We start from the raw sequence: 15,134 nt of genomic DNA on the forward strand, positions 1-15,134 counted from the left end.
TCGTGCGGTGCTATAGTGGACTGAGGGGGATGGGTGAGGATACAGTAGGTGAGGGTAGAGCTAGTTGTGCGGTGGTGCAGTGGACTGAGGGAGATGGGTGAGGATATGTTAGGTGAGGGTAGAGATGGTCGTGTGACGCTATAGTGAGCTGAGGGTGATAATGAGGATACAGTAGGTGAGGGTAGAGCTAGTTGTGCGGCGGTGCAGTGGAATGAGGGGGATGGATGAGGATACGGTAGGAGAGGGTAGAGATGGTCATGTATAGTGGGCTGAGAGTTACTGCAGGTTGAAGGCTTCTAGGACGAGATAGGTCTTCAGTTTTCTTCTGAAGGTTTCCATGTTAGGTAAGAGTCTGATATATTGTAGCAGAGAGTTCCAGAGTATGTGGGAGGCACGGGAGAAATCTTGTATGCGATTGTGGAAAGAGGAAAGAAGAGGGGAGTAGAGAAGGAGATCTTGTGAGGATCTGAGGTTACATGTGGGTAAGTACCGGGAGACTAGGTCACAGATGTAAGGAGACAGGTTGTGGATGGCTTTGTAGGTCATGGTGTTAGTGTTTTGGACTGCAGTCTTTGGGCAATAGGAAGCCAGTGAAGGGATCGGCAGAGAGGAGAGGTTGGGGAATAGCGAGGGGAGAGGTGGATTAGTTGGGCAGCAGAGCTTAGGATAGATTATAGGGGTGTAAGGGTGTTAGAAGGGAGGCCACAGAGCAGGAGGTTGCACTAGTCCAGGAGGGAGATGATGAGGGCATGCACTAGTGTTTTTGCAGATTGCAGAATGTACAAATCTGGGCAATTGAACAGCACTCATATGCCTCTATGTTCTGTTCGCTTTTCATGGACTCTGATAGGAGAAACTTTAGAAAACTCCATCAAATTTTTTAATTGTTATATTAGAAAATGTTAAAAACTGAATCCGATGAAAATCTGATCCAAAACACTGATGAAAACGGTATTAATTTTTTTGCATACGAGAAAATCATTGATGTCTGACTGAAGCCTAATACAGGGGAAAACATCTGTCCAGAATTTTTGTACCTGTAATAGTTTGCACCTTAATGTCCGTTTTCTTCGTATTTAAAAAAAAATGACAAATTTCCCCCAATTTTCATCCAGTTTTTACGTAAATGCTCCGTCTTTGCAGAGTTTTTTTTCCCACTTTCTGAAGCAATTGGCGTCTTTGAACTCAACAAGTTTTGCAAGGAAAAAAAAAACGATTTAAGAAATTCCGGCACTTTTTTTTTTTTTTTTTTTTTTTTTTTTTTTTTTTTTTTAGCCTCTTTTATGTTATTATTTTGCTTTTTTGGAAGGTTTAACTTTTTTTTTTGTGAAGTCTTTTTTACTGTTTTATTTTTTTATTTGTTTTCACTACATTAAATACTGAAGAAACCACTACAGGTACATTACACAAGAATGATGGCAAAACGCTCCAAAAGATGTTTCGTCATCTTTTCAACTTTCCCTTCACTTGTACTGTAAAAGCACAGAGTGTCTTATTTTAGGAAATCGCTCATCACTAGTTACGAGTACTGAGCACCCGAGCATGGTAGTGCCCGCTCATCACTAGTTACGAGTACAGAGCACCCGAGCATGGTAGTGCCCGCTCATCACTAGTTACCAGTACTGAGCACCTGAGCATGGTAGTGCCCGCTCATCACTAGTTACCAGTATTGAGCACCCGAGCATGGTAGTGCTCGCTCATCACTAGTTACGAGTACTGAGCACCCGAGCATGGTAGTGCCCACTCATCACTAGTTACAAGTACTGAGCACCTGAGCATGGTAGTGCCCGCTCATCACTAGTTACAAGTACTGAGCACCTGAGCATGGTAGTGCCTGCTCATCACTAGTTACCAGTACTGAGCACCTGAGCATGGTAGTGCCCGCTCATCACTAGTTACAAGTACTGAGCACCTGAGCATGGTAGTGCCCGCTCATCACTAGTTACAAGTACTGAGCACCTGAGCATGGTAGTGCCTGCTCATCACTAGTTACCAGTACTGAGCACCTGAGCATGGTAGTGCCCGCTCATCACTAGTTACAAGTACTGAGCACCCGAGCATGGTAGTGCCCACTCATCACTAGTTACAAGTACTGAGCACCTGAGCATGGTAGTGCCTGCTCATCACTAGGTACGAGTACTGAGCACCTGAGCATGGTAGTGCCCGCTCATCACTAGGTACGAGTACTGAGCACCTGAGCATGGTAGTGCCCGCTCATCACTAGTTACAAGTACTGAGCACCCAAGCATGGTAGCGCCTGCTCATCACTAGTTACAAGTACTGAGCACCTGAGCATGGTAGTGCCCGCTCATCACTAGTTACAAGTACTGAGCACCCGAGCATGGTAGTGCCCGCTCATCACTAGTTACGAGTACTGAGCACCTGAGCATGGTAGTGCCCGCTCATCACTAGTTACGAGTACTGAGCACCCGAGCATGGTAGTGCCCACTCATCACTAGTTACAAGTACTGAGCACCCGAGCATGGTAGTGCCCGCTCATCACTAGTTACCAGTACTGAGCACCTGAGCATGGTAGTGCCCGCTCATCACTAGTTACAAGTACTGAGCACCTGAGCATGGTAGTGCCCGCTCATCACTAGTTACGAGTACTGAGCACCTGAGCATGGTAGTGCCCGCTCATCACTAATTACGAGTACTGAGCACCCGAGCATGGTAGTGCCCACTCATCACTAGTTACGAGTACAGAGCACCCGAGCATGGTAGTGCCCGCTCATCACTAGTTACGAGTACAGAGCACCCGAGCATGGTAGTGCCCGCTCATCACTAGTTACCAGTACTGAGCACCTGAGCATGGTAGTGCTCGCTCATCACTAGTTACCAGTATTGAGCACCCGAGCATGGTAGTGCTCGCTCATCACTAGTTACGAGTACTGAGCACCCGAGCATGGTAGTGCCCACTCATCACTAGTTACAAGTACTGAGCACCTGAGCATGGTAGTGCCCGCTCATCACTAGTTACAAGTACTGAGCACCTGAGCATGGTAGTGCCTGCTCATCACTAGTTACCAGTACTGAGCACCTGAGCATGGTAGTGCCCGCTCATCACTAGTTACAAGTACTGAGCACCTGAGCATGGTAGTGCCCGCTCATCACTAGTTACAAGTACTGAGCACCTGAGCATGGTAGTGCCTGCTCATCACTAGTTACCAGTACTGAGCACCTGAGCATGGTAGTGCCCGCTCATCACTAGTTACAAGTACTGAGCACCCGAGCATGGTAGTGCCCACTCATCACTAGTTACAAGTACTGAGCACCTGAGCATGGTAGTGCCCGCTCATCACTAGTTACCAGTACTGAGCACCTGAGCATGGTAGTGCCTGCTCATCACTAGGTACGAGTACTGAGCACCTGAGCATGGTAGTGCCCGCTCATCACTAGGTACGAGTACTGAGCACCTGAGCATGGTAGTGCCCGCTCATCACTAGTTACAAGTACTGAGCACCCAAGCATGGTAGTGCCTGCTCATCACTAGTTACAAGTACTGAGCACCTGAGCATGGTAGTGCCCGCTCATCACTAGTTACAAGTACTGAGCACCCGAGCATGGTAGTGCCCGCTCATCACTAGTTACGAGTACTGAGCACCTGAGCATGGTAGTGCCCGCTCATCACTAGTTACGAGTACTGAGCACCCGAGCATGGTAGTGCCCACTCATCACTAGTTACAAGTACTGAGCACCCGAGCATGGTAGTGCCCGCTCATCACTAGTTACCAGTACTGAGCACCTGAGCATGGTAGTGCCCGCTCATCACTAGTTACAAGTACTGAGCACCTGAGCATGGTAGTGCCCGCTCATCACTAGTTACGAGTACTGAGCACCTGAGCATGGTAGTGCCCGCTCATCACTAATTACGAGTACTGAGCACCCGAGCATGGTAGTGCCCACTCATCACTAGTTACGAGTACAGAGCACCCGAGCATGGTAGTGCCCGCTCATCACTAGTTACGAGTACAGAGCACCCGAGCATGGTAGTGCCCGCTCATCACTAGTTACCAGTACTGAGCACCTGAGCATGGTAGTGCTCGCTCATCACTAGTTACCAGTATTGAGCACCCGAGCATGGTAGTGCCCGCTCATCACTAGTTACCAGTACTGAGCACCTGAGCATGGTAGTGCTCGCTCATCACTAGTTACCAGTATTGAGCACCCGAGCATGGTAGTGCCCGCTCATCACTAGTTACGAGTACTGAGCACCCGAGCATGGTAGTGCCCACTCATCACTAGTTACAAGTACTGAGCACCTGAGCATGGTAGTGCCCGCTCATCACTAGTTACAAGTACTGAGCACCTGAGCATGGTAGTGCCTGCTCATCACTAGTTACCAGTACTGAGCACCTGAGCATGGTAGTGCCCGCTCATCACTAGTTACAAGTACTGAGCACCTGAGCATGGTAGTGCCCGCTCATCACTAGTTACAAGTACTGAGCACCTGAGCATGGTAGTGCCTGCTCATCACTAGTTACCAGTACTGAGCACCTGAGCATGGTAGTGCCCGCTCATCACTAGTTACAAGTACTGAGCACCCGAGCATGGTAGTGCCCACTCATCACTAGTTACAAGTACTGAGCACCTGAGCATGGTAGTGCCCGCTCATCACTAGTTACCAGTACTGAGCACCTGAGCATGGTAGTGCCTGCTCATCACTAGGTACGAGTACTGAGCACCTGAGCATGGTAGTGCCCGCTCATCACTAGGTACGAGTACTGAGCACCTGAGCATGGTAGTGCCCGCTCATCACTAGTTACAAGTACTGAGCACCCAAGCATGGTAGTGCCTGCTCATCACTAGTTACAAGTACTGAGCACCTGAGCATGGTAGTGCCCGCTCATCACTAGTTACAAGTACTGAGCACCCGAGCATGGTAGTGCCCGCTCATCACTAGTTACGAGTACTGAGCACCTGAGCATGGTAGTGCCCGCTCATCACTAGTTACGAGTACTGAGCACCCGAGCATGGTAGTGCCCACTCATCACTAGTTACAAGTACTGAGCACCCGAGCATGGTAGTGCCCGCTCATCACTAGTTACCAGTACTGAGCACCTGAGCATGGTAGTGCCCGCTCATCACTAGTTACAAGTACTGAGCACCTGAGCATGGTAGTGCCCGCTCATCACTAGTTACGAGTACTGAGCACCTGAGCATGGTAGTGCCCGCTCATCACTAATTACGAGTACTGAGCACCCGAGCATGGTAGTGCCCACTCATCACTAGTTACAAGTACTGAGCACCCGAGCATGGTAGTGCCCGCTCATCACTAGTTACGAGTACTGAGCACCCGAGCATGGTAGTGCCCACTCATCACTAGTTACAAGTACTGAGCACCTGAGCATGGTAGTGCCCGCTCATCACTAGTTACGAGTACTGAGCACCTGAGCATGGTAGTGACCGCTCATCACTAGTTACAAGTACTGAGCACCCAAGCATGGTAGTGCCTGCTCATCACTAGTTACAAGTACTGAGCACCTGAGCATGGTAGTGCCCGCTCATCACTAGTTACAAGTACTGAGCACCCGAGCATGGTAGTGCCCGCTCATCACTAGTTACGAGTACTGAGCACCTGAGCATGGTAGTGCCCGCTCATCACTAGTTACGAGTACTGAGCACCCGAGCATGGTAGTGCCCACTCATCACTAGTTACAAGTACTGAGCACCCGAGCATGGTAGTGCCCGCTCATCACTAGTTACCAGTACTGAGCACCTGAGCATGGTAGTGCCCGCTCATCACTAGTTACAAGTACTGAGCACCTGAGCATGGTAGTGCCCGCTCATCACTAGTTACGAGTACTGAGCACCTGAGCATGGTAGTGCCCGCTCATCACTAATTACGAGTACTGAGCACCCGAGCATGGTAGTGCCCACTCATCACTAGTTACAAGTTCTGAGCACCCGAGCATGGTAGTGCCCGCTCATCACTAGTTACGAGTACTGAGCACCCGAGCATGGTAGTGCCCACTCATCACTAGTTACAAGTACTGAGCACCTGAGCATGGTAGTGCCCGCTCATCACTAGTTACGAGTACTGAGCACCTGAGCATGGTAGTGACCGCTCATCACTAGTTACAAGTACTGAGCACCCGAGCATGGTAGTGCCCGCTCATCACAAGTTACAAGTACTGAGCACCCAAGCATGGTAGTGCCCGCTTATCACTAGGTACGAGTACTGAGCACCTGAGCATGGTAGTGCCCGCTCATCACTAGTTACGAGTACAGAACACCTGAGCATGGTAGTGCTCGCTCATCACTAGTTACCAGTACTGAGCACCTGAGCATGGTAGTGCCCGCTTATCACTAGTTACCAGTACTGAGCACCCGAGCATGGTAGTGCCCGCTCATCACTAGTTACCAGTACTGAGCACCCGAGCATGGTAGTGCCCGCTCATCACTAGTTACGAGTACTGAGCACCCGAGCATGGTAGTGCCTGCTCATCACTAGTTACGAGTACTGAGCACCCGAGCATGGTAGTGCCCGCTCATCACTAGTTACGAGTACTGAGCACCCGAGCATGGTAGTGCCCGCTCATCACTAGTTACGAGTACAGAGCACCCGAGCATGGTAGTGCCCGCTCATCACTAGTTACGAGTACTGAGCACCCGAGCATGGTAGTGCCCACTCATCACTAGTTACAAGTACTGAGCACCTGAGCATGGTAGTGCCCGCTCATCACTAGTTACAAGTACTGAGCACCTGAGCATGGTAGTGCCTGCTCATCACTAGTTACCAGTACTGAGCACCTGAGCATGGTAGTGCCCGCTCATCACTAGTTACAAGTACTGAGCACCTGAGCATGGTAGTGCCCGCTCATCACTAGTTACAAGTACTGAGCACCTGAGCATGGTAGTGCCTGCTCATCACTAGTTACCAGTACTGAGCACCTGAGCATGGTAGTGCCCGCTCATCACTAGTTACAAGTACTGAGCACCCGAGCATGGTAGTGCCCACTCATCACTAGTTACAAGTACTGAGCACCTGAGCATGGTAGTGCCCGCTCATCACTAGTTACCAGTACTGAGCACCTGAGCATGGTAGTGCCTGCTCATCACTAGGTACGAGTACTGAGCACCTGAGCATGGTAGTGCCCGCTCATCACTAGGTACGAGTACTGAGCACCTGAGCATGGTAGTGCCCGCTCATCACTAGTTACAAGTACTGAGCACCCAAGCATGGTAGTGCCTGCTCATCACTAGTTACAAGTACTGAGCACCTGAGCATGGTAGTGCCCGCTCATCACTAGTTACAAGTACTGAGCACCCGAGCATGGTAGTGCCCGCTCATCACTAGTTACGAGTACTGAGCACCTGAGCATGGTAGTGCCCGCTCATCACTAGTTACGAGTACTGAGCACCCGAGCATGGTAGTGCCCACTCATCACTAGTTACAAGTACTGAGCACCCGAGCATGGTAGTGCCCGCTCATCACTAGTTACCAGTACTGAGCACCTGAGCATGGTAGTGCCCGCTCATCACTAGTTACAAGTACTGAGCACCTGAGCATGGTAGTGCCCGCTCATCACTAGTTACGAGTACTGAGCACCTGAGCATGGTAGTGCCCGCTCATCACTAATTACGAGTACTGAGCACCCGAGCATGGTAGTGCCCACTCATCACTAGTTACAAGTACTGAGCACCCGAGCATGGTAGTGCCCGCTCATCACTAGTTACGAGTACTGAGCACCCGAGCATGGTAGTGCCCACTCATCACTAGTTACAAGTACTGAGCACCTGAGCATGGTAGTGCCCGCTCATCACTAGTTACGAGTACTGAGCACCTGAGCATGGTAGTGACCGCTCATCACTAGTTACAAGTACTGAGCACCCGAGCATGGTAGTGCCCGCTCATCACAAGTTACAAGTACTGAGCACCCAAGCATGGTAGTGCCCGCTCATCACTAGGTACGAGTACTGAGCACCTGAGCATGGTAGTGCCCGCTCATCACTAGTTACGAGTACAGAACACCTGAGCATGGTAGTGCTCGCTCATCACTAGTTACCAGTACTGAGCACCTGAGCATGGTAGTGCCCGCTTATCACTAGTTACCAGTACTGAGCACCCGAGCATGGTAGTGCCCGCTCATCACTAGTTACCAGTACTGAGCACCCGAGCATGGTAGTGCCCGCTCATCACTAGTTACGAGTACTGAGCACCCGAGCATGGTAGTGCCTGCTCATCACTAGTTACGAGTACTGAGCACCCGAGCATGGTAGTGCCCGCTCATCACTAGTTACGAGTACTGAGCACCCGAGCATGGTAGTGCCCGCTCATCACTAGTTACGAGTACTGAGCACCCGAGCATGGTAGTGCCCACTCATCACTAGTTACGAGTACTGAGCACCCGAGCATGGTAGTGCCCGCTCATCACTAGTTACTAGTACAGAGCAACCGAGCATGGTAGTGCCCGCTCATCACAAGTAGTAGTCACCTGTCAACTAACTTTGTACATAGCTTTCAACATTTCCGCTGTCAATTAAGAGAAGTGTTGCCCTCGACCCTGGTTCTACAAGATCCAACCTGCTGTCCGACCCAGGACTGCCCATTTTCTAGTGGATTTGTATAACCTTCACCCCTTTTGGATTTCCCTTAGTTTGCCAAGTCAGTTTGCAAAAACACCCAATATACAACAAAAGAAGGATTGGTGCATAACATGATCTAAACACGAGTGATTATTTTATTTCAAGCCATAGAATGACACAAATAATATTCACAAACTTTTACAAATTAAAATAAATTTTCCCCTGAAGAAGCTTTAGCGGCGAAACACATGTGTCTCGGCTCACGGCGTACTTTTAACTTCACCATACCATCTACCTTTTACCTCTGTGGGTATAGTTGCTTATTATATTGGATTTTATATTATATTTGTATCTCACCCAGATGATGTACCCCTGCCTGCTCCATCCTTTTTTGTACTTCCTTCTCTTTGTAAAAGTGTTGACGAAATCGTGACTTGTAGCACTCTATGGTGTGTTCACACATTGCACTTAATTTCAGGTTTTGCAAAAAAATTTGATTTTTAGCCCAAATTTTTTACCAGAAAGGACGAGTCCCTTAATAAACAATTGTTTGCAATGCAATCAACGATAGAGCATCCATACCACAATATAACTATTACAGGGTATCCCCATCAGTCACATATGATGCACCGTCCACATAATCCTCTTGCAAATCAGAGGCCGGGTATTCAAATATCAGCAAACAGACACCGCAAACACAAGACGCCATAATGAGAGCGGCGAGTGTGCAGAGAGCTGAGCAAACACACAGCACAAACACCACGCGCTAATGAGAACACGCAGCAAGCACGCGAGGCAAATGCACCGACACTGCAGATCATCAATGTGACACATCCAATCTGTCTTCATTATCTGTCATTATCTCTATGTCACTCTATGGAGAAACTATTGAGCCCAACTTCTTAATCATCAAATTTAGGTTTTTGATTCAGTCCTATTGCCCCCGGTATATAGCCTCCGGCCCCTCTTGCTCTGTTCCCCATCAGTGTATACCATTCGGCCTCTGGTGTGTAACATCCAGCCACCCCACCCCCCCCCCACCCCCTCCGCTACGCCAAATGCCTTTACTACCATTGACAGAATGGCCGGTGGTGCAGACCTCACTGATACCAGTGCTACAGTGTCCACTTTAGGACATGATTATATATCAATGTCAAACATCACAAATACCCTGTTTGACAGCTGACTCTGACAACTGATCATTGACTCTGACAACTGACTCCTGAGAACTGACAACTGATAACTGACACTGACCGCTGACATTTGACAAGTGACAACTGATATTTGACATCAGACCAGTGACAACTGTCAAGTGACAATTGACATCTGACCAATGACATCTGACAACTGATATTTGACATCAGACCAGTGACAACTGACAAGTGACAATTGACATCTGACCAGTGACATCTGACAACTGATATTTGACATCAGACCAGTGAGAACTGACAAGTGACAATTGACATCTGACCAATGACATCTGACAACTGATATTTGACATCAGACCAGTGACAACTGACAAGTGACAATTGACATCTGACCAGTGACAATTGACATCTGACCAGTGACAACTGACCAGTGATAACTGATATCTGACAATTGATAATATTGACATATGACCAGCAACAATTGTCACTTGTCAGTTGTCACTGGTCAGATGTCAGTTGTCAGATATGAGTTATCATTGGTCAGTTGTCAATTGTCACTTGTCATTTGTCACTGGTCTGATGTCAGTTGTCAGATATCAGTGATCACAGGTCAGATGTCAATTGTCAGTTGACACTGGTCAGATGTCAATTGTCACTGGTCAGTTGTCACTGGTTAGATGTCAAATATCAGTTGTCACTTGTGAAATGTCAACTGTTTTACATTGATGGCTGGTGTGGTGAGCTGTTTTAGATGGATGGCAGATGTGGTGAGCTGTTTTAGATTAATGGCTGGTGTGGTGATCTGTTTTAGATTGATGGCTGGTGAGTTTTGCTGTTTTAGATGGATGGCAGATGTGGTGAGCTGTTTTAGATTAATGGCTGTTGTGGTAATCTGTTTTAGATTGATGGCTGGTGTGGTGAGCTGTTTTACACTGAAGGCTGGTGTGGTGAGCTGTTTTAGATGGATGGCTGATGTGGTGAGCTGTTTTAGATTGATAGCTGGTGTGGTGAGCTGTTTGAGATGGATGGCTGGTGTGGTGAGCTGTTTTAGATGGATGGCTGGTGAGGTATGCTGTTTTAGATGTATGGCAGATCTGGTGAGCTGTTTTAGATTAATGGCTGTTGTGGTGATCTGTTTTAGATTGATGGCTGGTGTGGTGAGCTGTTTTACACTGATGGCTGGTGTAGTGAGTTGTTTTAGATTGATGACTGGTGTGGTGAGCTGTTTGATATTGATGGCTGGTATGGTGAGCTGCTTTAGATGGATGGCTGGTGTGATGAGCTGTTTTAGATTAATGGCAGGTGTGGTGAGCTGTTTTAGATAGATGACTGGTGTGGTGAGCTGTTTTAGATGGATGGCTGGTGTGGTGAGCTGTTTTAGATGGATGGCTGGTGTGGTGAGCTGTTTTAGATGGATGTGTGGTGTAGTGAACTGTTTTAGATTGATGGTTGGTGTGGTGAGCTGTTTTAGATTTATGGCTGACGTAGTGAGCTGTTTTAGAGACTTTTGTTTCCACCAACATGTCCACATATTGGAGTTAATCTTAGGTAGGATGCCATTAATTGCAGTTCGGGGGCTGGAGGTGTTCCTTAGTAGGAGTAAATGTTGCGTTGTGTCCTAAATTGCTGGTGACACTGCGGACTTCCAATCATTACTGATCATGCATGGTTAAAGGTCATTAGAGGACACTTAGAAGTCAGTTGCACAGGCACTGGTGATGCAAGGCATTGCTTAGTAGGATTGTGGATTGTCACATCAGTTGGGGAGGAGTGGGACCCCAAACATCCAAGCCACAACTTGAGGCATGTGGGCTAAATCTTGAACAGGGACCCAACTATCTCAAGTCTTTATTAGTATTGGAACTCTCATATGGATTAAAAAGGACCTTTTGGACCCCACAAATTTTCAACGACTCTCCTGCCCTGAACCCATTAGTTATCATCATCAGCCATTAGGATTTGGGTGAAGACATGTAGGACTTTAGCCTTCCCTCTACTTTGTCTTCTTTGTGTGCCCTGATTGCCTCATTTTCATAGATACATGACATTTTTTTGCTCCCTGACTTCCTGTTCGTCCTCTCTCGGTGGGAATCCTGTAGTCTGGATTAGGATGACTATACTCCAAGGTCTTTCCTTCTTTTGTCTACTTCCATTATTCTGCCAATTGGGTAGCGTTGGTGCATTATTATGCCCAGGGAGGGGATTTTCATTTTCAGACTCATGTTTTCGGTTTGTGGCGCATAGGACGGATTTTTGGGGAGCGAGAAGGTCCTGTGCAGCATGCGGAGGGCACCTGGCCAATGTGTATGAGGACGTCTTGGCACAGCAAATAAATGAGACTTCTCGCTGGTGGGTCAACCATAATGATCTAGGTGAGTTTTATATATTTGTGGATATGGCTGCATTGCAAAGGATAAAATCAGCAATAAAAGTCCAAAACGCCGGTCAGTTTCTGGTGCAGTTTATTTCTGCAGCATGTCAATTGTTGGGGCGTTTTTTTCCCTACTTTTTTTTTTAGCCGTTCCAGCCATTGACTTCACAAAAAAAAAGTATGGAAAAAATAACGACACATGTTTCACTTTTTTCTTGCGTTTTTCTGCCAGAAGGTGCAGATTTGATGCAGAAAATTTCTGCACCAAAACTGCATTGTGTGCGCATATCCTTTACAGTCCTGATTTCTAAAAAGTCAGAGTATATGCAGAACGAATTACGAATTAAAGGGTTTCCATAGGATAGGGAATATCTTGTTGACCACTGGGAGTATCTGCCACCCCCATCGATCCCAAGATCAGGCTCTGTAGCCCTGTCCGAAATGGAGCATTGGTGCATATGCTCAACTTCTGCTCTATTCACTATCTATGGGGGTGCACCTCTGCTCTAGTTAGGATAGGACTGGAGAGCTCTGCTCATGGGGTCCCATAGGTCCATTCTTGGGATCCCAAGATCAAGCTCTGTAGCCCCGTCCTTATTGGTGCACATACTCAATTCCTGTTCCATTCATTATCTATGGGGTTGCAGAGCACTGTACATGACTATTTACGGAAGGACCATGAGTGGAATGAGGATCCAACATGTGCTCCTCTGTTCCATTTAGAATGAGACTGGAGAACCCTGCTCATGGGGTCCCATAGGTCCGATCTTGGGATCGCTGGGGGTCCCAGTGGTTGGACACCAGCAATGACTAAGTTATCTCCTATCCCCATTTTTGGGGGGTTGGGGGGATAACCCATTTAATTATTAGAGTGAATTCAATCCTGTTCACATATATGGGAGAGAGGTTGTATTACCAGTCATAGCCACTGTATTACCAGCCAGGACCCTGCTCATGGGGTCCCATAGGTCCAATCATGAGATCGCTGGGGGTCCCAGTGGTTTGACCACAGCAATGAGCAAGTTATCCCCTATCCCCCCTTTTTGGAAGGTTGGGGGTAACGCATTTAACTATTAGGGTGAATTCAATTCTGTTCACATTTATGGGAGATCGGTTGTGTTACCTGTCATAGCTACTGTATTACCAGTCAGAACCCTGCTCATGGGATCCCATAGGTCTGATCATGAGATCGCTGGTGGTCCAGTCATAGCCACTGTAAAGTGTATAGTCAGAACCCTGCTCATGGAGTCCCATGGGTCCGATCTTGGGATCGCTGGTGGTCTAGTCGTAGCCACTGTAAAGTGTATAGTCAGAACCCTGCTCATAGGGTCCAATAGATCCAATCTTGAGACCGCTGGTGGTCCAGTCGTAGCCACGGAAAGGTGTATAGTCAGAACCCTGCTCATGGGGTCCCATAGATCCAATCTTGGGATCGCTGGGGGTCCAGCCATAGCCACTGTAAAGTGTATAATCAGAACCCTACTCATTAGATCCCATAGATCCGATTTTGGGATCGCTGGGGATCCAGCCATAGCCACTGTAAAGTGTATAGTCAGAACCCTATTCATTGAGTCCCATAGATCTGATCTTGGGATCGTTGGGGGTCTAGTCGTAGTCACTGTAAAGCGTATAGTCAGAACCCTGCTCATGGTGTCCCATAGATCTGATCTTGGGATCGCTGGGGGTCCAGTCGGAGCCACTGTAAAATGTATAGTGAAAACCCTGCTGATGGGGTCCCATAGATCCAATCTTGTCATCGCTGGGGGTCTAGACGTAGCCACTGTAAACTGCATAGTCAGAACGCTGCTCATGGGGTCCCATAAATCCGATCTTGGGATCGCTGGTGGTCCAGTCGTAGCCACTGTAGAGTATATAGAGCTGTACCATGTTTGTTGTGCTGCGTCTCCTTCACTTTCGTCCAGTCGTAGCCACTATAAACTGTATAGTCAGAATCCTGCTCGTGGGGTCCCATAGGTTTGATCTTGGGATCACTGGGGATCTAGTCATAGCCACTGTAAAGTGTATACTCAGAATCCTGCTCATGGGGTCCCATAGCTTTGATCTTGGGATCACTGGGGATCTAGTCGTAGCCACTGTAAAGAGAGGACGGAGCATTGCCCCCCCCCCGGGGCATTTGCGGAGGCCGGCATGACCCCTGATTGGTGGGGAGGTCAGGGAGTCATGGGTGGGGGAGGGGGAGTGAGCCCGTTTTTGAAGGGATTGTGTGTCGCCCTGGGCAAGCCAGGGGACACGGGTCACAACACCACCACACCCCACACTCCAGGTAGGCACATCAATGCTAACCAGAAATCCTTGTTGCCTTCCTCCAGGAGTTTGATGATGCACACCAGGGGGTGGGCCAGGCGGTTGGCTCCGCCCACCGAGGAGCTCACAACTCTGGAGGCGGGAAGAACCAGGCAGTCTAGTCAGGGAGGAGGAAGTGGAAGGAGTGGAGAAGTAGTCTAGACAGGGCGAAAGTCAACAGCAAAGTGAGAGTGAAAGTAGAAAAGTGAAAAAGGAGGAAAGCAAGTGAAGTGACAAGTAGAAAGAAAGCCTGAAGGGTCCAGCTTTGTGGAGGGCCAGATCAGCAAGGTCAGCGACGGCGGTGACTGTCTGGAGGGGGACCGTTTGGAAGTTCCTGGAAGGACCCCGTTGGCTGTGTGCCCGGTGGTTTGGAGCAGTGTTCCGAAGGACAGTCAGCACCAGGGCAGGGGCCTCTCGGACCCCGGCAAGGCTAGGAGTCGCCAGATTTGCCAAATCCGTCAGTGAAGGGGACGTAGATTCCCCAACAACCAAGTCCCGAGTGAAGGCAACAGCCCAACCTGAACCGGAGAGACACCGCCACCGCCACGGCACCAGTTTCTCAGGGCCAGCGCCTGCGGGCAAAGTGTAGAGCTCCTCCGGCCCAGATTGCAGCCGGGGAGCGGGTAACCGGAGGGAATCCACCGCTACCACAAGTCAACCATAGGTGCAAGGAAGAGGGACATCACCGTCACCTACCGGGAGTGCAGGTGCAGCCGTCTGTGGGACCGTCCTACCAGCCGTTTGGTTTACCGTACAAACTGTGTCCACGTCTCAGGCTGAGT

The sequence above is a fragment of the Anomaloglossus baeobatrachus genome, chromosome 10 (genome assembly GCF_048569485.1).
Source record: "Anomaloglossus baeobatrachus isolate aAnoBae1 chromosome 10, aAnoBae1.hap1, whole genome shotgun sequence".
Classification (NCBI taxonomy): Eukaryota; Metazoa; Chordata; class Amphibia; order Anura; family Aromobatidae; genus Anomaloglossus; species Anomaloglossus baeobatrachus.